Source organism: Pezoporus flaviventris, unplaced genomic scaffold, assembly GCF_033815535.1.
Source record: "Pezoporus flaviventris isolate CSIRO_AGI_PZ_B2104156 unplaced genomic scaffold, CSIRO_AGI_Pfla_v1 ptg000015l, whole genome shotgun sequence".
Lineage (NCBI taxonomy): Eukaryota > Metazoa > Chordata > Aves > Psittaciformes > Psittacidae > Pezoporus > Pezoporus flaviventris.
Window position 1 is genome coordinate 34,665,184 of NW_026892563.1, and position 25,677 is coordinate 34,690,860.

General features: G+C 37.6%; 1 protein-coding gene and 1 long non-coding RNA gene across 20 annotated transcripts in view; one reads left to right on the forward strand and one right to left on the reverse strand.

Annotated features, from left to right (window-relative positions):
- The window catches only part of LOC133269177 (uncharacterized), a 55,883-nt gene extending 47,285 nt beyond the window's left edge, over positions 1-8,598 (forward strand). Inside the window, exons 3-5 of the long non-coding RNA XR_009743356.1 lie at positions 4,501-4,570; positions 7,787-7,858; positions 8,301-8,598. This is a non-coding gene — a long non-coding RNA (uncharacterized LOC133269177). The remainder of the gene's footprint in view (positions 1-4,500; positions 4,571-7,786; positions 7,859-8,300) is intronic.
- The window catches only part of ROBO2 (roundabout guidance receptor 2), a 1,073,259-nt gene that overhangs the window by 750,137 nt on the left and 297,445 nt on the right, over positions 1-25,677 (reverse strand). The window lies entirely within an intron of this gene.

A 25,677-nucleotide genomic window follows, 5' to 3' on the forward strand; every position in this document is an offset into this window, starting at 1 on the left:
ACAAATACTGAAAAATGATATGAATATTTCCAGTGTCACAGTTTATGGTGATCTTGTCCTGAATAAACTCGTAAACACTTTATTCTGTCATTCAGTTTATATGTTGCTGTCTCACAGTTGGATTGATGGTTGACAGCAATGATGTATAAATTATGCATGCCAATTTACTGAACACCGTTACACCAAAAGGGTATGGGTAATTTCAATAATTATACATATAAATAGTATTATTAGCTCTGTCAAATTCAATACCTGGATAGCATGTCACTATATAATATCCACTAGGGATTCAAAAGGTTTAGGATTTTGCATGAGGTTGGTGGCTGGAGAGGTTCCAGCTACCATTTCTACCCAGCTAGTATCTATAATCTGCAACAAGACATCATGCTTACGATTCAGAACAGCTTTTTTGATGGCTGATCTGTCCAGATCTATGCTATATTTGTAGAAGAAAGAAGGTAGCAACTGAAAAAATAATTACTTCTTGTAAATACTGCACCAGTGGCATTTATAGTACAACCATCAAAGAACTGGAGAACCATATTTTCTGGTTCATGGCAACTTTTGGGTACTTCTTATCTCATGAAGCTCCTCTCAAGTGATACACCTGGAAACGGATGCTTTCCACCTAAAGAGGAAAACCTCCACTGTACTGCTGTTTACCAGCTTTACTTCAATACTGTGTAAAGGCCCAGTTTGGTAGATATTGTACAAGCATGTAATAAGCAACAGCCGTGGAAAACTAGTTTATATAGTCAAGGCAGACAAAGGACTGGAAAACATCTGCCAATGTTTTCAGTGTCTGGTATGCTTTAGATGTACTGCACAGGCAAAGCAGAGTCAGCCTATGTACATGCAATTCAACATTTATGAGGAATTTCCACATCAATGTCTGACAGATACTGCTGCTAAACAACTGGACAACTACTTTCAAAAGTAGTAGGCTGCAACAAAAGTGCAAGAAGCATCAGGTATGCCAAATTATTGTTTTAATTTCAAAACTTAACAACTCAGACAGAGAGATTAAGTTATTAATTTTTCACTGAGTGAATCAGCCTGACCACTGAAAATAGTGGTACAAAACAGATTTAATGTAAGCAATATTGTGGTTATTAATCTCTGATTTAAAAAATATATACATTGTGCAGCCATAATGCTGGAGCAGTGTTCTACATATCCTAATTGCAAATTTGCATTAAATGCTTATACTCAGACAGTATTCTTATTTTGCCTCACAATAACCTTTAGAAATTCATTAAACCATTTTTTTATGTTATTCAGTTCAAAACAAACATGCTTTTGGTCTTTACTTTTGCTATTGCTACCAATACCTTAATTTCACCTTCATTCATTTTAAGACGACTTGTAGGTAATAAAAATGATTCAAATTAAGGAGCATAATTTATTAAGCATTGAAAAAAAAGAAAAAGATATAGTATGGAAAGCAATGTAAAATGCAGCCTGTAAAGGGAAAGTAAAGGTTTAAAATATAGTGATCATAATAGGTTGTGTTACAAAACAGCAACCAAGTGGGAAGAAATTACTCATAACTTAGAGACTATCAGTAACCTTGCTCTAGTCGGCAAGTACCAGGGCAGCACAAGAAGCTTACTTTTTGGTCCCTTCAGTTTATAAAAGACCCTTTTAGAAAAATAGGGAGGATTTCTTACTTTGTGTGACCCAGGGGGGAAGCATGGTAATGGATGATGAAACGACTTCACTCCCATTTCCTTCTTGACAGCAGACCTCTGAAGTTCTGCATAGGTGCCTAAATTGTTCCTTGGTTAACCCATGCACTGGAAAATTCTGGATAGGACAGAGCTGTCCAAATTATGTGTATGTGATCCCCCTCTACTGATGCTTAAGCAGACAATATACCTCTCCCACACTCTTTTCTCTTCCTTTTTCTTTTTTTTGTCATTATTTTACTAATTCCTTGGCTATGTTACACTGCCAGACAGGATATGTTAATGAATTAAAACAACTCAAATGTTAACACAGATTGTCACCTAACAGCAATCACTAAAAAATTACTACACCAAATGGATTCATTCACTTGCACCACCATACACAGCTGAACTAAATCAGCTAAACCCTAGAGCCACAAGAACTATACTGAATGACACGAGCTCCTTGTTTGGCCCTACTTTTTGTATTTCAGCCTGTCATGCTGCATGTCCTAAGCTGGTTTACACTTAGAGAACCATCTGCAAGATCTGCTTTAGAAGGACAGAAGTAATTTAAGATAAAATTCCTGCATCTTAAAGGATGTCTTTGCAATGAGCCAAAGCACCGGGCTAGAAGCTGGTATTGCAGTGCAGATGAGCCCTCTCCCATGCTGCCAACCATAGAGATTCCAACCAGAGCAACCTCTGCATATCACATGTCTGTCAAGAACTTCATACGCTTACAGAACCCTTTGACTCTATGTTTACATATAGAGTAATATAGGCATGTATGTGTGTACATATATATACATGCATATAAGGAAGGCAAATAGTTTTGACTAAGTAAATGAAATTTCTTCAGATACATGAAAATCGGTATGTTCAGCTATACGACAACAGTTAAACTCAAACTCTACCCAGCAGACAAATTTAACGTTTAAATCAATTACTTTTTAACTTCTGATTACTTTATAATTCTTGTATGTAACAGGTAGAATTTGGTAGAGAAAGATCACAGACCTGACTATCATTCCCAGTTATCAGTTGTGGAAATATGCGGAAAAAGGAAATGAAAAAGGCAGTAAAAATCGTGTTTAGAAAGACAGGGGAAACTGTAAAAGTAAATGACTTGGAAAACAGAAGAAAAATTGATAGGAAAAGAAGTACCTGCAACTTTAAAGAGAGTAAAAGACAAATTTAAAACTATAAAAATTGCTTTGTAATGTGATGTTAACAAACATCCTGAAGTATTGCAAGAGGTCATTTCAGGTAGGTATACACACTGGATTTTCATAGGAAGTGAAGATTCTAATCCAAAAAAGTCCCTCAGCGGTTACCCTAGATAAGCAATGAATAGAGATTAGGTCCCTTTATTAAAAACATGCATACTTCACTTGAAGGGGTTTCCCTTGCCTAGCTCTCAAGATCATCAAGTCCTAAAGAAAATTTAGTACTCTAGTTCCACTTCATTTGTGAAAGCAAATTGGAAGTTGCATTATTGATGAGATTCACTTCATCATTTGTGTCCTAAAATCTGGTAGAGTAAAAATGGTATTTTCCTTCCTGTGGCAATTTTTCACTCCTCCTTACAAATCATGGGTCACAGCTTACTCTAGATTTGGCCCTGTTTCTTAAATTTTTGTCTTCAAAGGAGCAATTGGGCAGGAGAAGAAAATTCTGATTTCTTTCTTGTCTTACTAGCAACTAATCAACAGTATGTAGATCCATAGGACAGTAGAAGGAGAGAGAGAAACTACGCTTAAGGGAAACTGAAATACAATGTATTGCTCAAGTAATCTTTCTAATGAAATTATAAATTGTCCCAGGAGAGAATAAAAGGAGTTTCTCTCACTGAAAAACTAAGATGCTTTTATAGCAAAACATGAACTAACTGAAAATATCTGGGTGATAATCCCTATATGTTCTGTGGTTGACTCTTGATCTAGGTCTTTACCAGCAGTGATAGTCCTGATCCAACTGTTAGGACTTGGACCTGGACTTCAGTTAACTGGTTTTTCAGACTAAGCATTGTCTTTGGATCTGGATAAGAGTTATTGTCACTGAGGGCTGGAGGTGAACTGGACTTCTGGCATAGGAAGCATTCTAATCCAAGAGAATTATTTAGGATCCATTTGAATCATGTCTCATCTAAAATCAGAGGAGTGATCGAAACTGAAGCATCAAGCACATGGGAAGGCTTCTCACAAACTAATTCCACAAAGAACCGCAAAAAAGCAGCATATATAGTGGGTCACAAATTACTTGTGAATGACTGAACAAGCTGCCCAAGCTAAAAAAGTAGGAGTAAAGACCTGAATTATGCCTAGTTTATTAAACAGAAAGTTATCCAGTGCTCACATATAGTCATTGCTGCAGGACATCAACTCTATAACTCTCTCAACTCCTACTTTTTGATGACACATAGCCATCATTCTCTTTTATTTCCCTCATGGACTTATTCAACTTCTAACCTATAGCAATCCTAAGCAAGTGAAGGATTAGCTCCAGGTTAACACAGAACAAAAATAATTGGCAATTTTCTGCAGTATGACTGTTAGCCTGTCTGACAGTCATGTAACTCCTTCCACAGGAGGTTGCCTCACAACTTGTGTTTGCTCTAGTCTGTTACATCTGTTTTCTGTTTCCAGTGTTACCCCCTCGAGGGTCTATCAACCTGTCAGCTCCTTGCTCAACCTTGCTACTACTTCTTTTATGATATAACCTTCAAACTTATTACCATCTGCCTGAATTCATTTCCTATTCATCTATAAGACATTTCTAAAAATACTCAATTTCTTATAGTCCTAAACTTAGTCTTCCTTTGTCCTTGGAGAAACAGGTGGTCTCTATACCTTCCTGAACATCTGGAAGTACCAAGCACTGCATGAGCATGCCATAAATGGGTGAGGGAATCATCACAACAACCATCACGTCAAAGTGCTCTTCCTCCTGTTCCACACTTTACTTACCATAAACAGATTAACATAAATTCTTGTCTGAACTAATGTTTGTCTCTACTTTGTCCCCTACTCATAACCCCTCCAAGCTGTAAGCTTCTGTATAGCTGTACATTAATATTTATGCCCCTGTTTATACCTTTATGTTTATAGATATGAAAACAAACGAACAAACAAAACCCAGTTAAATATGACTGTACTATTGCTTTGAAATAAAAGCAGTGACTGCAGTAGAAAAGGAAGTTAAACAGGACTGGAAGCCTAGTGGTATATGAAAAGACAAAAACTGTCTGCCTACACATCAAAACCAACTTCATGTGCAGCTACCTCATGTGATAAAACCTGACCCTCATCTTTGAAGAAAGTTGAACAGGACTTTACATGGGTTCATGCTTTATGTATCAAGGAAAAAAGTGCTAGTGGAAGTTAAAAAAAAAGGTAATTCAATAGTCTTAAAAAAGGTGCATGAACCCAGCAGAGGTAAATTAAGGGTTAAAGCTATCTCCAACAGCCAGAGGCTTCACAGCTGCTAAGAGTATCTAATTGTCAGGATCTCTCACATCCAGATTTATCAAGGAGAACACCAAGAAAACAGTTTTTCCTCCAGGGAAAAAACATGCACATCGTCTTGTGCTTACATATATGTACACACACATATACACATACACACACATAAGCAGGAGGCAGCCTTGAGTGTGAAGGAGAAGATGATTTTACCCTCTTCATGGATCTGTGTCTGACTTGTGGTTTTGCATTGGCTTCTTTCAATTTTACAACCATGATAATATTTGCTAGCCAGCATATCTAGAAGGACTGTTATGTTGACAGTTACTTACTCTCTCCGCAGAAACATGGCAGACTAATTATGCTTGTCAATAAATGGGCTGAACTAGATTTAACTTTTTTTTTTTGTTTCGTTATTTTACTGAATATTGTACCCCAAAGCATTTTAAAATACCTCTGGCTGTGATATTTGAATACTGAATTTACTTTCTGCAAGCACAATATGTTTTCTGGTGCTCACTCATGAGAAAGCAGCTAAACAAAATAGATTAGAAGCAATACACCAGCACCAGTGACCTCACCTAGATTTCAGTCTTGGGAAAAGTATTAAAAGAAACTCCCTTTGTAGCTGCAAAGCATTATTTAAGAAAGTGGCAGAGGTCCTACTATAGATTCCTCAGGTGCCCTCTGCAGATACACACCATTTAGCTATTTTTTACTGGTCCTCTATTAACCTTTGCTTGCAGCTAATGAAAGGAAGGTAAGAAAATGTACCCTTTTTTTCAAACTGAATTCAAAGTAGTTCGTTTTCTCCCTCTGATTTTAGCTGTAAGTCACTACTCAGTGTTTGGACTTCAAGATCAATGTGGGTGAGCTGGAAACCTCACAGAAGGATAAATTGAGAAAAGAAACTATCCTCAGAAACAGGAAAGACTATTAGAAACACGTTAGAATTTTGCAGTCGGGGTCATAAATGACCTGAGAGAATATCTTTGAACTGATTCTGAAGTGCGGCAGAAGAGTTCACTTGATTTAGAAAAGAAACTGAATCCCAGATGATACAACACGTGCTATAAATGTTTATTTGCTGGTAAAGGGAAAACTTTTTCCTGCAGGGCGTGAATCAGTGTTGCCAGTTCCCTTCCTCCCATACATCCAGCTGCCATAGCAAGCAGAGTGTAGCAGCTTTCTCTGCTCAGAAAAACCCCTCCTAAGAAAAAATGCAGTTGAGATTTAGCCCATGCAAGAAGGAGCCTTGCACCTCCAGGAACATGAGTTTTGCTGCATTGTTTTAGGTACATCGAGACTTTCAATTTATCTGGAAATGGAGAAAAAAGCTTGGAAAGAGTACTTAATATGCAAGAAATTACAGATGGAAAATACTTATAAGGTCATTTAGCTCACTCATTTTCCAGTGCGGGATTGTTCTCTACGGTAACATAACAGCGATTCCATTGCAGTTACCCACTTAGTCTCACTAGCCAATGCTTATCATTCCAGGGAGCATTAGCACTGGCAGGAAAAATTGTTCCCTCAGCCATCATTATCAACTGCTTTTCAGAGCAGACACAGATAAGGGTCAAACATTTGTGGTGTTACACAATGGTGCTAGAAAAACAAGGAAGACCGTTTTGCTTTTTGAACCGTGTTTTTAACATGATACAAAAAACCTACACAGACCGTGCCAAATGCAGGTACAAGGTGTCTGGGTTAACACAGAGCCTGCTGTAGCTGCTGTCTCAAGTTGCACATTCTGCAGATTAACTGAAACTCTAAAATGAGAAGGGAGAAAAAAGGAACAAAAAGAAAGATTAGGAAAATAATTTTGGCGTTCACTTTCAGGGGCTCTTTCATTATCTGTAGGAGGAGCTTCCCATAAACCTCTTGATTGCTTCATTAAAATTCTCCCTTATAACTCTCTCTTGCCATGAAAACAGCATGTCCACCGATACAACTGCCTGTCATCCTGACTAATATTATTCCATTGTTTCCCTTGGTTCCCTTTGTGATTACTTCCCTTTATTAATTGTCTTGCCTTTTCTTTCAACTCTGCTAAGGATATAGGTCACTTTTTGATTCTATGTTTGAGCAGACCTCTAAAAAATAATGTTCTGGTTATCGATTATAGTGTCTAAAATGTATAGTAATTTGTATTGCCCTCCAAAAATATATAATATTCCCAAAAGGACTACTAGTTTTCCAGTTTTCCCCAGTATGATGAACAAGCTCAGATACGTTTTGAAACTATAAACATTAGGGATTTTGATTGCTTTTAGAAATCTTTTCATCAGAAGAGGAGGCTTTCCGTTTTAGATACTAAGTAAAGCACTGTCATCAAGATTTGATTTCGCATTTCCAACAAATTTCAAAGGGTGGTATCAAGCCTCCAACCTGAGGTGGCTACCTAAGCCTAGTCCATTTAAAGCAGTTTTCCCAAATGATTAATTTTTTATTACACTTGCCAGCTAAGTTTTAAGGCAAATCTGTCCCCTTACATAGTTGTCCTATTACAGAGAAAAAAACCAAAACAAAACAAAACAAGGTGGATTTGGAAAGCTCAATAATTTTCATTACAGGAGTCCTGAAAGCAAAAGATGACATTGAACACGGCCAGAGTGACCCTGTTGTTACTGGGAATCTGTTTCTCAAATATTTCAGGACCAAGCTGAAGAATTTTCAGCCAATGAACCACGATTCCAGCCCTAGAAAACAGCACTTTGTTTGCTGCAGGTAAGGCATAGTTGGGGCAATCACAAGTAGATGGTTACCAGCCTACGTCCATAGGCCCTTCTGCCAGCTGAGCATCCAGCTGCTGCTGCTGCCTGACCAACTTTGCTTTCCAGAAAGATCATGAGCTCTAGTGATACCTGCTTCATTTTGATATTATGTGTCTGAAGAGGATTCTCTACCCTCGCCAAACTAGACAAAGAGAGTTTTCCTCTGAAATACGTAAAAGCTAGATATTTCTCAGGCAAAACAATGTTCAGAACACTACTTTTCATGACTGAGTAAAGATGCAATCTCACAGTAAATTTACAACAGGTTAGGAACATTGTTATGAATCTTGTGGCTTACCTTTAACCTAAAGCATTAATTGCTTTTCTTGCCTCTGGTTATTTGTAAAGCATGTTGTTATGAGATTTAAATTAATCCATTTTTTTGTTCCACTTAGGTAGAACAGACCTAATTCATTTTGTAGATCAGATACAACAATAGAGTCACACAAGGGGAGAAACCTGTGCAATATCTATCTCAATAAGAAAAACAAACATGAACAAGAAACACGTGATCACTTTTCTGTTAACCGTAAATCCTCCTCTCTCCTTCTAATCTTCAGTAAAAACCTGAACAACATAAAAACTGCTTCAGGGTTTTATGAGACTCATGACAGAGCACCACATGGCACCATAGTAAAACTGCTTCATCTTGACCTCTCCTTTCACGACTACATATGAAAATTCATCCTAATAAAACTCTTATTTACACTGCATGCTTTCTGAAGCAACATGCAGAGATGCTCCATATAGCTGCTAAAATGACATTAAAACTGATAATTTAAAGAGTGTATGTGATCACATTCTTGAATCTTTTGGCTTTTATCTCAAATTAACAGATTTATAGCATTGATAAATTACTCTTTCACTCAAATATGATTTTGTGTACATTAAATGTAAAACATGATCACTGAACATTTTGTATAGCCTTGTAAGAGAAGAGCAAGTATTGTGTGATATCAGTATCAGTGCAAAGTAACTAACTAACATGTACCTCACTACCCTTCAGACACAACTCTGATAGCTCCTGATATTAGAGGTTTTACTTGGTTCTCATTTTGGGTTCATTCCCAAGGCGCACAGGCAAGCAACAATTCTGTCGCCTGGTATATCCATGGTCCGTACCTCAGCCTCAGGGCTCTAACTCCTTCATACAATAGGCCCTGCTTCTCTGCTCCAGTTAGAAAGAAAGACCAGAAATAGCAAATAATTCATACAGAACTAAATAAACTCTGAGTGCAGACATTTACCATCCCCTCCAGCGAAAACCCAGAACATTCAGCATGACCCCAAGCTTCTTTCTCACCCTCTCGCTGCTAGTGAGCTGTTTGGCTGCCACATACCTAGCCTGCAGGCATTGAACAGATTTTCAACAGATCTAGAGGTTTCATCCCTCTTGCTGAAGCAGCCCTAAAGGAATACTAGGGACTCTTCGCTTGCTCAAGAAAGACTGACATGAAGAGCATCGGTACAGAAATGGGGGCAGGAAGGGCCACAAGCATTAAATTACCCACTCTACAGAATAGAAAGTTCATGAATAGCAAGGAAACAAAAGCGGAATATAGTAACAGTATCAAAATGTCAAAGGAGTAAGTAGGGCTCAGATGACTTTAGATCAGGTTATGTAGGCAACTTTGCAACCTAGAAATACCCAGAGAGTACAAAGGGAATGGGAGTGCTATAAACTCTACAAATTGGCACACAGTCTCAAGATATATTCACAGATCCTTTTACACAAAGAGAAGCTCTCTAAGATAATTGCAGGCACCACACTGCCTGCTTGCTTCTTCTTCTGCATTAGAGAGAAAGCCAGAACAGTTTAAATTTTCATATGAAATATTTCACATAACTAATTTCTTCAAAGTCTTACTACTCCTGCACTTAGAGCCGCAGAAAACTGAGCTTTTATCGACTAAATCATGTTCTCCACAGTGACTGACCAAGAATTAATTCATCTTTTCAAAATATATCTGCATACATTAGGAATGTCTCATCAGGACCATACTAGGTTGCTATCAATCCAATAATCCCCTTTTACAGGCTTTTCATGAATTTAGGAAAACCTGTAAATCAAGCATTTTAAGCATACAACAAGCTCTATGAGTTTTGCCTATGAATCATTAGGTCTTCCACCACTGCAGTCTTATCAGTGACTTAATAGGAAAGACAAATGGAGTGGATGAAAGAAACAAAGGTTACAATCTTTAGTAGAAGAAAGGTCTTGAAAGCATGAGTGCCTTCTTGCCTTTGGGAGTTCAATAAGACCAACACCAAAAAAGAAAAACTAAAAATCCCTAACCAAATTTGTTAAACAAATTGAAGGAAGAGACAAGATGGATGCTTCCAAGTCAGATTTAACTTCTAATTTCTCCTCAAGTGATTTTATTCTAGTAAAATGTATGCATTCATTTCACACAGCAAACACTGATTTGGGGAGTATTTGTAGAAACACGTCGTTACTGTCTCCTGCTTTTAAATGACTTCCAAGCACTTTCTGACATGTAACATGCTATTATTGCAACCCAGAAATGCTCCACTTAGAAAAAAATACAAGATGAGGACCACAAAGTTGGTATGTATTCTGTGCAACAGCACAAAGAACTTTTGCACCGTGATTGTAAAGTGTTCTGCCATGAAAACAAAGCAAAGGGACCAAACAGCAATCCTGCTGCCAAAGTCATGAATGAGAGGGTTTCCTTTAAATGGGAGACAAGAAAGATTTTCACCATGCCTAAAGAATTAGGTTCTACCTCAATGCCAGCAGATGCTTTCCAAAGACCTTAAAAACACCTACATAAAAGGAAAGAAGGAACAAGCTTGCTTTCCAGCACCTTAAAACCAAAAATCACCGGTTCTTCCCAGAATTACTTTCATGTCCCTCACTATGGCTGACTGGACTTACATCATAGATTCACAGGATGGTTTGGGTTGGAAAGGATCGTAAGATCATCCAGTTTTAATCCCCTGCCATGGGCAGGGACATCTCACACTAGACCATGTCACCCAAGGCTCTGTCCAACCCGGCCTAGAACACTGCCAAGGATGGAGCATTTATCACTTCTTTGCACAGCCTGTTCCAGTGCTGGACCTGTGAGACATGCTTAATTTTGTATCCCTCTCTGCAGCAGAACATTAATGTTTTTTACAACAGATTTTGGGGAGCAGATTCCTGTTTGTACACATTAAGAACTACATGGGGCAGGATGAGGTAATTCTCCCAGAACAATGTATTTCATAAATTCTACCTTCTAATTATCTAAAGCCATCAAGTTGTAGAATAACTAGGTTAGAGACACAAACTGTCCATTCTGTAGTCAAGCTTTGCCAGCTTAAGGGGCTATAAAGAGATATAAGTTTTATTAGAAAAACAGATGATATATGGGACTAAGACACCACTTTATAAGATATGTGATTTGGACCTGATGTGATAAAATACATGTATGTCATGAATTCCATTTCCATTGCGCGGTAAATTTTTTTGTCTTTCTCCCCCTTATATCCTCACTCTCTAATCTGTACAAATCCTATTGAATTCTATCAGTCATTTGGATTGTTTGATCTTAAATGCATTTTATGACACAAGCAAATCTATATTCTGCTCTTCCTCCCACCTTATGAGTAATTTATAAGAAATGACAGTGGCCCTAAAACTAATCCCAACAGTTTGGCCATTCTTATTTGAGAATGCTTCATTAATCAAAACACTCTGCCTCTTTTTTGCCAAGGGCCTGGTTTTGGTTTTAAATTTCCTTTTAATCCTAAAACGGCTTCCCAACATCCTTACTTCCTTAAGTACCACTGAGGATTCTTTGGGAAGACACAAATATTGTCATCTGCAAACTTTGAAATACCATATAAATTAAAAATAGCTTTTTCAGGTGGGAAGACTGATAGTCTCTCTTTTATTTGTTTTCTATCACAAACAATTTTCATTTCTTTTTTTCAACACTCAACCCAAGTAAAACAGCCAACAGGGTTTTTCTTAGTCACACCTCTTCTCCAAAAGACCAGAAATCATCCTCAGTTAATTGTTACATGCATCTTCAATCTCTTAGCAGGGAATTAGTTCCTTGAAAACGTTAGAGTATTTGTAGCCATAAGGAAAAAAGGGCTTATTTATTTATTTTCCTGGTAGCATTTAGGTCTAATCCCAAAATCTTTATGTCAGCATAGAAATCTTCTGAAGTTAGTATGGCTGCATGTGGCTACAAGTATTCTGTCATATGAAGGCAATTTATATTGGCTTCTTTTAGAACAACAGCTGTGTGCAAGAACTATTCTTTGGAAATTAATTACTAGCAATATGCGATGTTGCCCATTCTCCATGGGTGCTGACCTTCCAACAGGAGAGTTTAATGTTGCTCTTTCACCATTTTGCCATGAGATAGCTTCCAGAGGTGAGTCAAAAATATTATGGCCACCAAACCCCCCTAAATCCAGCCATCTTTTAAAAATATCTTAATTTTAGCAGAATTTATTTTAGAGCAGCATGGATGCACCTCCCTTAGGTAGTGTTGAGGCTTTATCACCAGGTCTCTCTTTCTGCACTTATAACAAATAGGTCTTACTAAGTTAAGTATTTTAGAAGTAAGATGACATAGACCTCACACGTAAATTTTATACTGACACTTGGTGAACCTTTCTTTCTGGACACAAAAATTCCTCAAATTTAGCCACTTCAGTGGCTGATAGCAATGAAAGCAGTACTTGAACAGTCAAAGACATGAGGAAGTTGGAAAGCTGGACCAGGTCCCATGTGGGCTCCTACGAAGAGGGAAAGTTATTAGAGATGGAAAAGGTAGAGTATTTGTCACTATCCACAGGTAACTTTGACACCGGGTAACATGAAACTGACTGGTCATTCCACATTTAAAAGCACCGTGACAAAAACCCCCAAAATCTATTTCCTGGGCACCAAGGCACTCACACTCAAACATAATTTGCTTTTGTGGCTTGACTCCACCATGTCAGCCCATATACTCAAATAATGTCAAAAAAAGGCCTTCTTAGTTGAAGGTTTATTCCTCTCAATTCCCCAGAGTTTTCATGTTAGTTTTCTTTTTCCCCAAAAAGACTAAATGTGCTACCAGTGCTCTGCATCAATGTCACCACTCTGAGTCAGGTGCTCACCCTTCACCAGTGATACTACCATAACAGCCATCATCCTCTACCAGTTGTCTTCCTGTGGAACAGGAATATGTACCTCCATGGCTGAATGGTACATGTGCATGCATATTGCCCATGCTACCCATTTAACATTTCATTAACCTGTGACAGCTCATGACTTTTTAGCAAGAATTGCTTAAACAAATTTAGTAAATGGGTAAATACATAATTCTAGGTGCAACAGAGACATCTGGATTAACTGGAAATGGTTGATATTAATATATTTACAGAAAAAAAAAGAATGGTGAAATACACTTTTAACCTTTCTGTATGCTGTTTAGTACAGTTAAAGAAGATATCTGCCCACAGACATCTATATAGACACATATTCAACGTTTTGAAGAACATTCTGTTAATGGTTGCGCCTGTCTGATATTCCTTTTCTTTCTTATCTCTCAAAGAGAAAGATTTTCCAGAATCAAGAAACTGATGGGGTGCTGTGTGTGTACACCAGTACCCTCTGCTGAATGGACATTGACCTGCCAGATCATTTGGGAATGCTCTAGCAGATACTCCAGAGGCTCAACCTGGTAGTATATAGCAAGACAAATCCCTTTCTGAAAACAGCTGGGCTGTGACTTAAAGAGAGACAGTATCACTCTCAGAGTCCTGGAGGACAGTGTTTCCAATATGGCTGTATTTTCCCTGTCTTACAGCTTCATGAAAATCAACAGTGTTACCCTGAACAGAAGTAAGGGTGACCTTTGGTATGGGGTTTTGAAATTATTTTTACCTTCTGTAAGCTATCTCAGTGTGCTGCCTTTTTATCTTCTTTTAACCCACACAGAGAGAAGTTTTGTCAGACAATGCTAATGATGATATGAGATTGTCATGTCTGAATGAACATCAGCATGTAGTTACAAAGGTACACCTATTTTAACCACAGCTGTCATGTTGCACATGGTACTCTTTGTGATGAACTGCCTTCAATCTTAGCTTTTATTTTTTCCTCCTTCTGTTTCTTTTCTTTCCTGCTGTGGAGTGGTTTTTATTCATTACTAGTGGCAGGCTTGTCCTCATTTTATTTTTTTGCTCCTGCTGAGGTGCAGTAAAATAAATTAGTTTAATACATTTTATAAAGGTAGTTGATTTAATTTTCCCTTTGGTATGTCTGAAGATACAACTGCTTTAATAAATTGGTATTATGATAGTCGAGACTAAATGTTTCATGATTTTCTACCTGCGTGGAAGACGCCAAGTACTTCAGGCAAATATTTTTAGAAGTGCTGGAATAATATTTTTTTCCCTCATATTGCTGCCCTGAAGATACAGATTTGGCACGCCAAGGACTTATTTCTTGAAAATAGAAGAAAAACTGTAGCCTGGTTGGTCTGATTGCTTTGATTCTAAGCTGTTCAGAGCTTTGAAGTAAATTTCAACTGGGAAATTTACTAATTCTAAATCATTCTCTTGGAAATAAAGCCTTTCACATCAGAATATCTATATTGGTGTCTAGTTATGATTTTTGTAAGAGTTTTTGCTTACTTATAAGAGTAATGTACAACTAGATCAATAGATGCCTGACACAAAGAAATATCTAGAAATCTAAGTCCTATTTCAATCGGGATTTACGTGATCAGAGTAGAGAAGTAAGCAATTCAGATCTGAAAGCTTTTTAGTTGTCCAGGCAAATCCTGTAGTCCACCAGCTCCATGTAGCAGATGCTCAGTCAACACTCAGAAATACCCACAGCAAATACTGTTTTTAGTGACAACACTGCTATGAACAAAATAGCTGTTCATAGCATACAAGAAGTCAGATACCCATATGGGATAAATAATTATAGTTTCTTGACTTTAACATTCCTGTGAGCAGCAAGTTTCCTGAGTGTTTGTCCTGGAGAGAGAAGCAAGGGTGCTACAAGTATTCTACACAGCAATTAATGACCTTTGTAAGGTGTCACAGGAGAAATGTGTTTAAAATACAATAAGAAAAGCAGAGAAAAAGAGAAATTTATGGTCTCCTTAAATATTTTTATCTCAAGTTCTCACAATTTGTACATTCAGAATAAAATACACAAAGGTAGCACAAAGAGTTATGCTTCTTTTTGACTAAACAGGAGTATGTTCTGTGTCATTTAATGGCCTCATTACAGTTCTTTCTGTGATGAAAATAAAGCCATTCATGTGAAAAAGCAGATAGTATGGAGCTTAGGTATATAACATTTATGCTCAAGCTGATCAACAGACAATGTACTCTAGTGATGAGCTAAATGATGTTGGCAGTCAACTTCCATGCTCCACCAGCATTTAAAAATTGAAATCTGTAACACAAGAGTCCATGAAGAACCATAACCAGTGAAAAAAAAAGGGGGGGGGGGGGGGGGGAGGAAGAAAGGAAGAAAGAAATCTATTTCAGCACTGTTGTTATTTTCAATATTCTAAGATAATGCAAAATGTAAGAGGATTCTATAAAACAAAAGCCTGATAGAAAAATCCTATAATGGAAATTTTCCTGAGAAAAAATAGAGAAAGGTTTAATCATACATGACTTAGCATTCAAAATCATCAAGTTATTGTTTATTTGGACCTTCTTCCAACAATGAAATCTAAGCCACTTAAATGTATTTACAGCTGGATGATGGCTACTTAGAAATCCAAGCCATAAATTAATTGGGATGCAGCCTGAGGTACAAGGTCCAGCAGCAATCAACTGCATCACCAGAATTCCATTGTCATGCTTTCACTGATGCCACTTGTTCTGGGAAATAATGGATGCAATTATGTAAAAAAATACAAAATCATGATGAAATACTCAAGACCAGACAGTGATAAATATTATTCATATATAGGCATGCAAATGTGGGATGATTCTAAGCATGGTCTAAACTAACTGCATTTGATTATTTTTTGACAGCCATGTTTGTTTATATCAAATAAATAATTCTAGACGTGTATGTGCAAAAGACACAAATGTCATATTTTTATGTACTTCTTTTAAATCCTATAGGATAAAGATATCATTTGCTAAATGATTTAGCAGGGCATAATGACTTTATAGTTATTTCAGTTTCTTTCAGAGAAATAGAAGGTATTTCTCTCCCGAATATGATTTCTCTTCCCCACTAACAATCTCCCGAGACATTTCTCTGCTGTCAGTACCAAAAACCCATAAAGCTGAAAAGTACATTCCAGATTATTCTACACCATCTGTCACACAGATCCTTTTCTTGACCTTCCCCTCTGTGTCATGACAAATACATTGCACTGATGTTTTAGAAGAAACTGAACACTCATGCTGTCCTGTCAGTGGTTTTAGCCTCCTTAGCTTGTCAAGGGCAAGTATCTGGCCCATCACAGCTATCATCTTCACTCAGGACATCCATGAACACTCCCACAATGGGATCCTCTTCCAATGGGAGGCTGTGACTCCCAGGAGGAGGAGGTCCATTCTCTTGTGGGATGATCTGGCCTGCACTGCTGTGGCTTTAAAACTCTGTGGTATTTCTGTGCAGTTTGAGCACTATTACTATAAGCAGAAGATAAATGCCATTATACTCAATTAAAAGCATATATATATCATTTGCTATCATTAAATTTAACCCTAACTGTCTAACAAAAATATGTCAACAAAGCAGATGAGAATTTTTAGCAGCAATGCATGCTGTCTCCAGCTCCAAGTGCTTCTCTGATGTTCCAGCTCTTCACCTCTTCCCCATTTCATTCTCCACTCTACCATTTGTCATACAATAGGGAAAAAGAAACTGCTTTCTGGCTTCTAAAGGTGAACAAAAGAAGCCTCTGAGGCATGTAATTAACGTAATCTATTAATGGCAAAAAAAGTGCATTGTAGAAGAGGTCTATTTTCCCCCCAAACAGTCAGATTGCCACTACTTCCTAAAAAGGCAATACACAGATAAAATCCCATGAGCAAACTCTATCCAGCCTCACCAGTAACTCAGCCTTTTCAGCCAATGAAACAAATGGACCTTAGCCAGAAATTTAGCAGCTGTGGTAATACCATAATATGTGAATTGGAAGAATAGTTAAGATAATGTCCAGATGGTAAGAAAAAAACAACAACCTGCCCCCCCCCCCCCCCAAGACCCAAAGAAATTAAAATCTCAGTATATAATATAATTATTTTCTCATCAAATTCTTCTTTCAAAGCACAGTATTTTTCAGACGGTGTTTTGGTAACAGTTATTCTGTTACTCTGAATTAGTAGTTGCTTATCCCTGGGCTTTAACTGTGGCTTAACAGTTGGACTGAAGTTTAGTTTTAAAATGTATAAGCAACATAATAAGAACAAAAAGGTCATCTGGGAAACTGACATCCAAGGAACACTTTACTGAAGATCAAATAGTTCAGTTTTTCTTTTGTAAGTCCAAAAAAGAGGCTGATGATGATTTTCTAATCTGTTCTTTTCTCTAAAGACAGTCAAGGTCTTTTTAGATAAGTGCTGCAGCACAGAACAAAATTACCTTAGGTGAACAACAAGAAATATGCAAATTAATTTGGTATTAGCAAAGCTTTTGACACCAAAGTAATTAAATGTGGGCTTTTTTTTTGTTTTTTATGTGCAAGTGCAAAGCCCAACGTAAAGTAGTCTTCTTTTACTTGCCCCAGATTTTAAACCTAAGGTACTCTAAGTGGTACATATGACAGTGTGTAATTCACTGGTCACTTTTCATTCTCTGTTCTTTCATTCCTGTTAGCATCAGGAAGAAAGAGTGTAAGTTTAAAATTACTCATACTTTTGGATAATGCAAAATGCGATTCAGCTCAGTTTTTACCTTTAGTAATGGTTGAACCAGAAAAGTAGAAAATAAGCGTTGGTTCATTTTACTTAAGGAAAGATTCAGATCTCACATTTAGTTTATGAGAACGAGAGAAAGAGAAGCAAATTATAAAATTCAGAGCCAGGTCCAGTTTAAAATATACATCATATTGGGTCATCTGTCTATGAAAATATTTATAATAAAACACTTGTTAAAGAAACAAACCAATCACACTTATCATAGAATCATAGAATAGTTAGGGTTGGAAAGGACCTTAAGATCATTTAGTTCCAACCCCCCTGCCATGGGCAGGGACACATCATAGTAAACCATGTCACCCAAAGCTCTGTCCAACTTGGCCTTGAACACCGCCAAGGATGGAGCATTTACTGCTTCCATGGAAAACCCATTCCAGTGCCTCACACCTTTACAGTAAAGAACTTCCTCCTTATAGCCAATCTAAACTTCCTCTGTTTAAGTTTTAAACCATTTTTTCCACTACAATCCCTAATGAAGAGTCCCTCCCCAGAATCCTTACAGGCCCCCTTCAGATACAGGAAGGCTGCTATGAGGTCTTCACGCAGCCTTCTCTACTCCAGGTTGAACAGCCCCAACTTTCTCAGCCTGTCTTCATACAGGAGGTGCTCCAGTCCCCTGATCATCCTCATGGCCCTCCTCTGGACTTGTTCCAACAGTTCCATGTCCTTTTGATGTTGAGGACACCAGAACTGCACACAATGTTCCAAGTGAGGTCTCACTTGGAGTAGAGTAGAGGGGCAGGATCACCTCCTTGGACCTGCTGGTCACGCTCCTTTTGATGCAGCCCAGGATACGGTTGGCTTTCTGGGCTGCAAGCGCACACTGAAGCCAGCTCATGTTCATTTTCTCATCGACCAACACCCCCAAGTCCTTCTCCGCAGGGCTGCTCTGAATCTCTTCTCTGCCCAACCTGTAGCTGTGCCTGGGATTGCCCCGACCCAGGTGTAGGACCTTGCACTTGGCACATTTAAACTTCATAAGGTTGGCATCAGCCCACCTCACAAGCATGTCAAGGTCCCTCTGTATGGCATTCCTTCTCTCCAGTGTATCAACCAAACCACACAGCTCAGTGTCCTTGGCAAACTTGCTGAGGGCACACTCAAGCCCACTGTTCATGTCCATTTGTCATCTGCTTTCTTATTCCACTGGAAATAACTACATAAAATACCTTTAAGACCCGTAGGAGAACATTAGGAAGTCTTTCTGCTTTCACAGATTAGTGACCATTTACTTAAGTGCTGTTAGTGGGGGATGTTCAAAGGTAGCATCTAAACCAGCAGCTCTATGAACATTCATAAAGTTGATAAACAAATAATGAAATACAATGCATAAGGCAAGGCAACTTATATTTTTTATTAGTATCTAGCTTTGTTATTCATTATGCCAATGTATTTGTCTTTATTTTATTCAGGCCTCTTTTCCTTGTAAGATTCAGCAAGAAGCAGCTCATCAAGAGTCACAGGATGGCTTGACGAACAATACCAGACATTATCAGTCTTGCTACATAGTCACTGTGCTGGTGCAGAAAATTTTGACTCATTTATGGTTTGATACTGCATAGGCAGTAAAAGAGCTAACAAAAAGTTACTAGTTTTCTCAGCACAGTAACTCTACAACTGAAATGTTCATCTTTTATTCATTAGTTTTTAAACAATCTCATCTATATCCCCATAATTTCTCTACCTGCGTGTTTCCTACCTACCTATGCATTTGCATTTTTCTCTGGATTATAACCAAGACAGACCATTGGCTTTGACAGGATTGCACGGGTTATAAATCAGAGGTTGGGGTAATTTGTGGATATGCTTCCTTCCAGTGCAGCTAATGCTGCTTAACCCAGGCAAGCCCATGCCTACATTTTGTTTCCTTCAGTCTCTCCCTGCCCCAGGCAGAAACAAACCGAAGATGAATTCCCTGTTTAACATATAGAGATAGGGAAATTTGCTGCTAATTACAGTGGTTAGAATTCCTAATGGGTAGGAGTGGGGGGTCTCCTGAGCCCATCCCATTCCACAGGCAATTCTCTTAGGTTGTTAAGTTTTCCTGCTCCCTTTCAGAAAATTTCTTAACAAAATTACTAGCAGCCTTTATCAAGCTGATATTGTAATTACTTTTGGGAAACAAATGGTATCTGAGGAAAAAGAAAACCACACTTCCATGCTTAATTTAGTAATGGGAAATGTAGAGAGAGAGAGCTCATAATAAATTCTCATCTCTTTCACAAGTGGGATGAAATAGGCCACTAAAAGCTTCACTTGGGAGGTTAATATTAACAAGCAGAACTGTGACCTTAAATCTTAGTGCCTTTACTCTTGTGAGTCCTGAAAACATTTGACCACTAACAGGAATCTGGGGTAGAGAACTGTATGTGCTCAACTGTCCTCTCCATCTCTTTGTAGAAGTAAATTACTTCTCCTCATTTCATGTAGAAGCTCCCATTATGGCTGAAAAACTGTTACAGATAATGAATAAAAAGAACAGAGGCTGAACTCCTGTCCTAACCTTGTCCTCTCTTCTTTTATGTTAACTGTAGTGAGTATGAGGAATTAATTCTTTGTTTTCTCACAAGCTTGGACAACACTTAATGAGGAAAACTGTGGAGTTAGTCTTTGAGAAGCAACCCTATGAGCCAGAAAGACAGGATCCCACTACAAAGTATAACAGAAGAATTCCGCCTGACCACTCACCCTTAGAGCCGAAAGTCTGTTAATCTTTCCTTCCCTTCCTTCAGCTTTGAAAACATACATATCCTGTGACAGACGGAATTTGTAATCATTTCCATAACCTCCACCCCTCAGTACTTTTCAACACAGAAGCAGTCAGAGGCTTACATCCTTAGAATTTTTTTGTTATTCCAGTATGAACATCAAACTCCTGAGTAGTTGATGTACATCACAATAATAGATGTAGTATAAGAAAATGCAGACTTCCTACAAGGAGATGTTGGACTTTATAAACTGTAAGCTTACTGACTGGCAATTACATGTTTAGAATGTGTCTGAGTAGAGTCCCAGGTCTCCTCCCTCTGTCATTAACATTCTAGTTTCCATTTCTTTAATATGAACACAGTCCAAGAATTAGGGTTTTTACAAAACCCATTCACAAATTAATTCTGGATGCATGAATGTAATGATTTCATGAAGCTCTTTTCTATCAGAGTACAATCAAGTCACTCATGCAAACTCAACCACACTAAAATCAACTGAGGCTGTAGTTGTAAGCCCTGTCATTTGAGAAAGATGATGCTTGATAAGTGCCAAATACCAGTTGCTAGTTCTTTCTGGCATATATTTAAGATTCTGACCTCATCAGAGCTATGGTGATTCACAACAGCTGGGGGACTGGCATTTCCTTGTATGAAGAGTTACACAGGGAGATGCCTGGTAACGACAATTGCATCTCACTGGCAGTGCTAAAATTAAAATGGGACCACATGCGAGCTCTGGGAAAGTATTGACCTTACATTTGCAAGTTCACAATCCTATAGAAATGCCTTAAAATGTGCCAGAACATGACATTTCTGTACTACAGTATTTTCCAAAGATCCTTCTTAATGGAACTAGGATATAGTTAAGCTACTAAAAAGAACAACTGAAATGACCAGTACTAAAAACTGCCCAATTTTAGGGACCATCCTATTCAGCGCAAAATGATCCTTTTTGTCATAAAACAACCACTAATCTTGTTGCCTTTGGAGGATAACTACTCTTAGTTTAGTAGACTGTTACATAATTAGAACAGAAACACAAGTCAAAGCACTTGCATAGAAAGCCCAGGGGAAAAATCCTATAGTTACACATCTATACTGAAAAAAAGCACTTGCTCGCAGACACAAAATGTATGTAGGGCAGCAAAGTGGAGCATAGGAAATTGGAACTGCAGAAAAGAGAGCGATTTTAAGGGTTATTGTCAACATACACTGCAGCTCTAAGTACTGACAGGTGAATTTCTGGAAACTTGGTTAGAATACACAGTAAATCTAAAAGCTTAGTGAAAGATCATAAGTCATTTCCCAAAGCGTTTTGCATGCACGAGGGGTTGGAATTCTTACACAATTTGCTTTTTGGCTTAATCTGCAGAGTGTGAAGTCTTCTTAACTACTAATCTTTTATAACATATCACATATTCTCTGTATGTTGCTGGAAGTCTAGATACATTCAAAACAATAAAAAAAAAAATTCAGAAAGTTGAGCTCATGTTTTTATTCTCTAAACATTTCAATAATAAAACTGTTCATGCTTTAGAATACTGAATAACTTCTTTGAATCTCTTCAAATTTCTTCTTTAGAAATCTTCTGAAATGCCTTTGGTATAAATAAAAATTAGCATCTTAAGAGTCTATCCTTGCCTAAGGGATGAGATTATCTTTTTAAAATAATTACTAATTTTTAATCAGAAATACTTTGTGTGTGTTCTATCATCTTATTAATAGTAGTTTTAGAGCACTCTATCATCATAGGTGTTGAAGATTATCAAAGTAACATCATAGCAAACCATTCTGAAAGTATTTTCCATTAAACACTCATTATTACTGTTAAAAGTGCTTAAAAATTCCACTTTGTATTCTATGTTATTAGAAGAATATTGTCAGAATGAGCAACATGGAAGTAAAGGAGCTGAAAAGAAGCCTCTGCATTACTTCTGCATTATTTAGTCCTAGTGTAGCGGTACTAATGCACTGATGCCTATAACCACATAAGGAATAAATTGCTTAAGAGTCCTATACCTCAAGGACTCCTCAAACTTCTCAGAGAAATAAGAAGGTAGAGTTGATTTACACTTCTCTTGTACCATTCAGCAAAATAAACTGGTTTGCATATGTAAGCATTCCATTCATTGTCTCCAGCTACTTCAGATAGTACAGTAATATTTACTAATGGAGAACTGCCTGGATCCACATCCTTACCACTGGTCTGCAGAGGAATGGGTTTGTATGTGGATAAAGGGGCCCAAAGTCACTCCTCTGATTTGCAGTTGTAGAAGTTGTTTCAGATTCCAGTCAGGGACAACGGGTTTGATTTACTAGTTATAGTCACAACATCCTCATCTCTTGAACAAATCACTGTGTCGTGTATTCACTTACACTTAAAAAATTTAATAGCAATATCAATATGAGTGAAAAACTGAGCAATAAGCCTCCTTGCATGCGTGTTAGATAGGGCCAGAACTGTGAAGAAACCCATCAATTTGTCTTTCTTTTTATGGTGTACTTATTCTCTGTATCCAAATGCTGTGTCTTGTTCAACAGGGAACTGAACTGCTCAGCAGACACAACGCTTTTAGAGTGCTATGGGCTTTTAAACACACTGCTTCCAACTAAAATACTCTATTCTGTTTGACTGCTAATTGTGGTTTTGAGTACTGACAAAACTGAATTCTTGTCCCTCCCAGGTGACTATTCTTTGAAAACTGAAGATCGGAATACCTCTTGTGAACAGAGTGCAATAATACCACAGTATTTCAGCTAACATGACAAACAAATCTAGTTCTATGAACCAGTGTTATTGTTAGCTTGGGCTCAAAGAACCACTAATGTCATGATTTCCAATCACCCATCATCAGAGTATAATATCAATCTCCAATTACTTTTCACAGTCTCTGAGGAGTGAAAGGTGCTATACAGACCACAGAATTATTCCACCTTAAAAGCAGAAGTGAGAGTTCTGTAAGCCAGTGTTCAAGCAAATGAAGTATGAGCTTAAGATATTTTGTTATTCTCAGCATATTCAAAAACCCCCTTTATTTGTTCCTTTTTCTTATTAATTTTGAGTATAACATCACACTGTATAGAATACCATTAGTATGCATAAAACCAAATCACATAACAAAGACATAAAATTATCTAGAATGTAAAGCCAGCATTCCGAGTAGATTCCCAATTAACTGCTTCTACTTTATTGGAAATAAGGAAATTGTAGATATAAAATCCAAACATAAGTCATAGCAATAATCACAAGAGAGGAAAAGTGGATGAAAGGTTAATAAGCTGTATTTGAAGTTACTCTAGAGTGTGTTCTAGATGTAATTTAGCTTTCATTGCCTATGCAGTCACTAGTGAGAGAAAAGCATCTCCAAAAGGCAGTACACAGCACCCAGTAGACTCTAAAGTATCCTCCTATAGATGAGAAGGCATCCCATTTCACCAAAGTGATACTGCTAAAGACTATTAACCATAGTCTTTTGTCCACCATTATGAGAGTGTTATTAAGAAATGCATTAAATATTTTAAATATACACATTTCTACATGTTGTCATCCTTATTGAGTCCCTAGTATATGTTTTTTGCTTTCTCCCTGCAGCAGTACTATAGACACTAAACTATTCCTGTGACTGAATTGAGAGAGGAGAACTCAAAAGCACTGAAGCAAGAAAGGTGTTTCTCACTGATTTTATTGGCATTGGGATCATCCATCAATACATGACTTTGCACACATTTAGTACAGGGATTTAGAATAAAATGTGTCTAATTGCATTAATGATAGGACTTTATTCCAGGTTATTAAAAATACTTTTAATTATAGTAAAATATAAATAATTTTTTTCAGGTTTCATATAGGTGTACATTTTAGTTACTGGTGGTAGATTTTACCAGACAAACAGACAGATACAAGTAGCAGTAAACCGAAGACATCTGTTTTATGTGCTCTTCAGGCATTTTTAACACTGAGAAATGGAGAAAAGGTGATTGATTCTCAGAATATGAAATGCTATTAAGGAGATTTTGATCTTCAGCATGTGACTTATTTCGCATGACATTAAAACAAATAATCCAATCATACTGCAGCTGTAGCAGCAATCATGTGATGTCCATCATAGTAGATGTGAGGTTCCTATCCCCATAGCAACATCTGTAGCGCTTATGCTAATCACTTTAAATTAACCTTGCTATGAAAGAACGCCCTAGGGATAATGCTGCTGTTGTGGCAGTTCAGATGAGTAGCGTGATTTTCCAATAAAACTCCACAGTAAAAATAAGGGTGATAATGACATGTCCTGTTAGGACATTTTTTTTAATATGCTTTGGTTAAGCCAAGAAATTGGTACTAGCATCAGGATAATTATAAGTACCATGGATAATGAGCTGTCTTATTGATTACTGCCCTTTCATAACCTACAGTGGTTAGAGTATGTACACAAAGTGAACAATTGAAATGTTAGGAAGATGACATGGTATCTGAAAACATAGTTTCGATTTTATCAGTTCACCTCTTCTTAAATTATAATAAAATAAGTCCAAGTGTGTCTACTAGTTTCCTTTGGTAAGATCCATGCACTACAAGTACTAAAGGTACAACCCTGTGGAACTTCAGCCTAGTACAAGATATCCTTATGTTTTGAGCTGAACTTCTACAGTGAGAAGCCAGTTTAGAAGAGCCAAGTATGAACTGTTGTAAAAGGTGTTTGTTACTCCTTGAGTTAAAGACTTCAAAGCTCTACTGAAAATTTTATGAGGAGTCTTTGCACAAATCAGTCCATCTTTACATGAGAAATAAGTATCAGAAGAGTCCACTGGAAGATGCAGGCTCACATATATGACAAAGATGTCAGTAGAAGGAATACAAGAAAGACTCAGAGTCCCAACTCAGAATGGTTTCAAATACTGAAATCCAAGGTACACAGACAGGTGCAAGGTAATAAAATATTATCTGTAATTAAACCTGAATTTCTTTATGTGCTCTTTAATTGCCTTAAATTGATCTAGTGTTTTTTTTCTTTCATGTCCTACAGCATGCTACCTGCTGTCTGGTAAGGGTGGTGGTGAGGGGAAGACCATCAGAGGCAACTCAGCCAGGTCTGTAGATCCAAGAGAAAAAGCTAGAAGGAGCCTGCCTGGAGGCACCCCTGGGCAG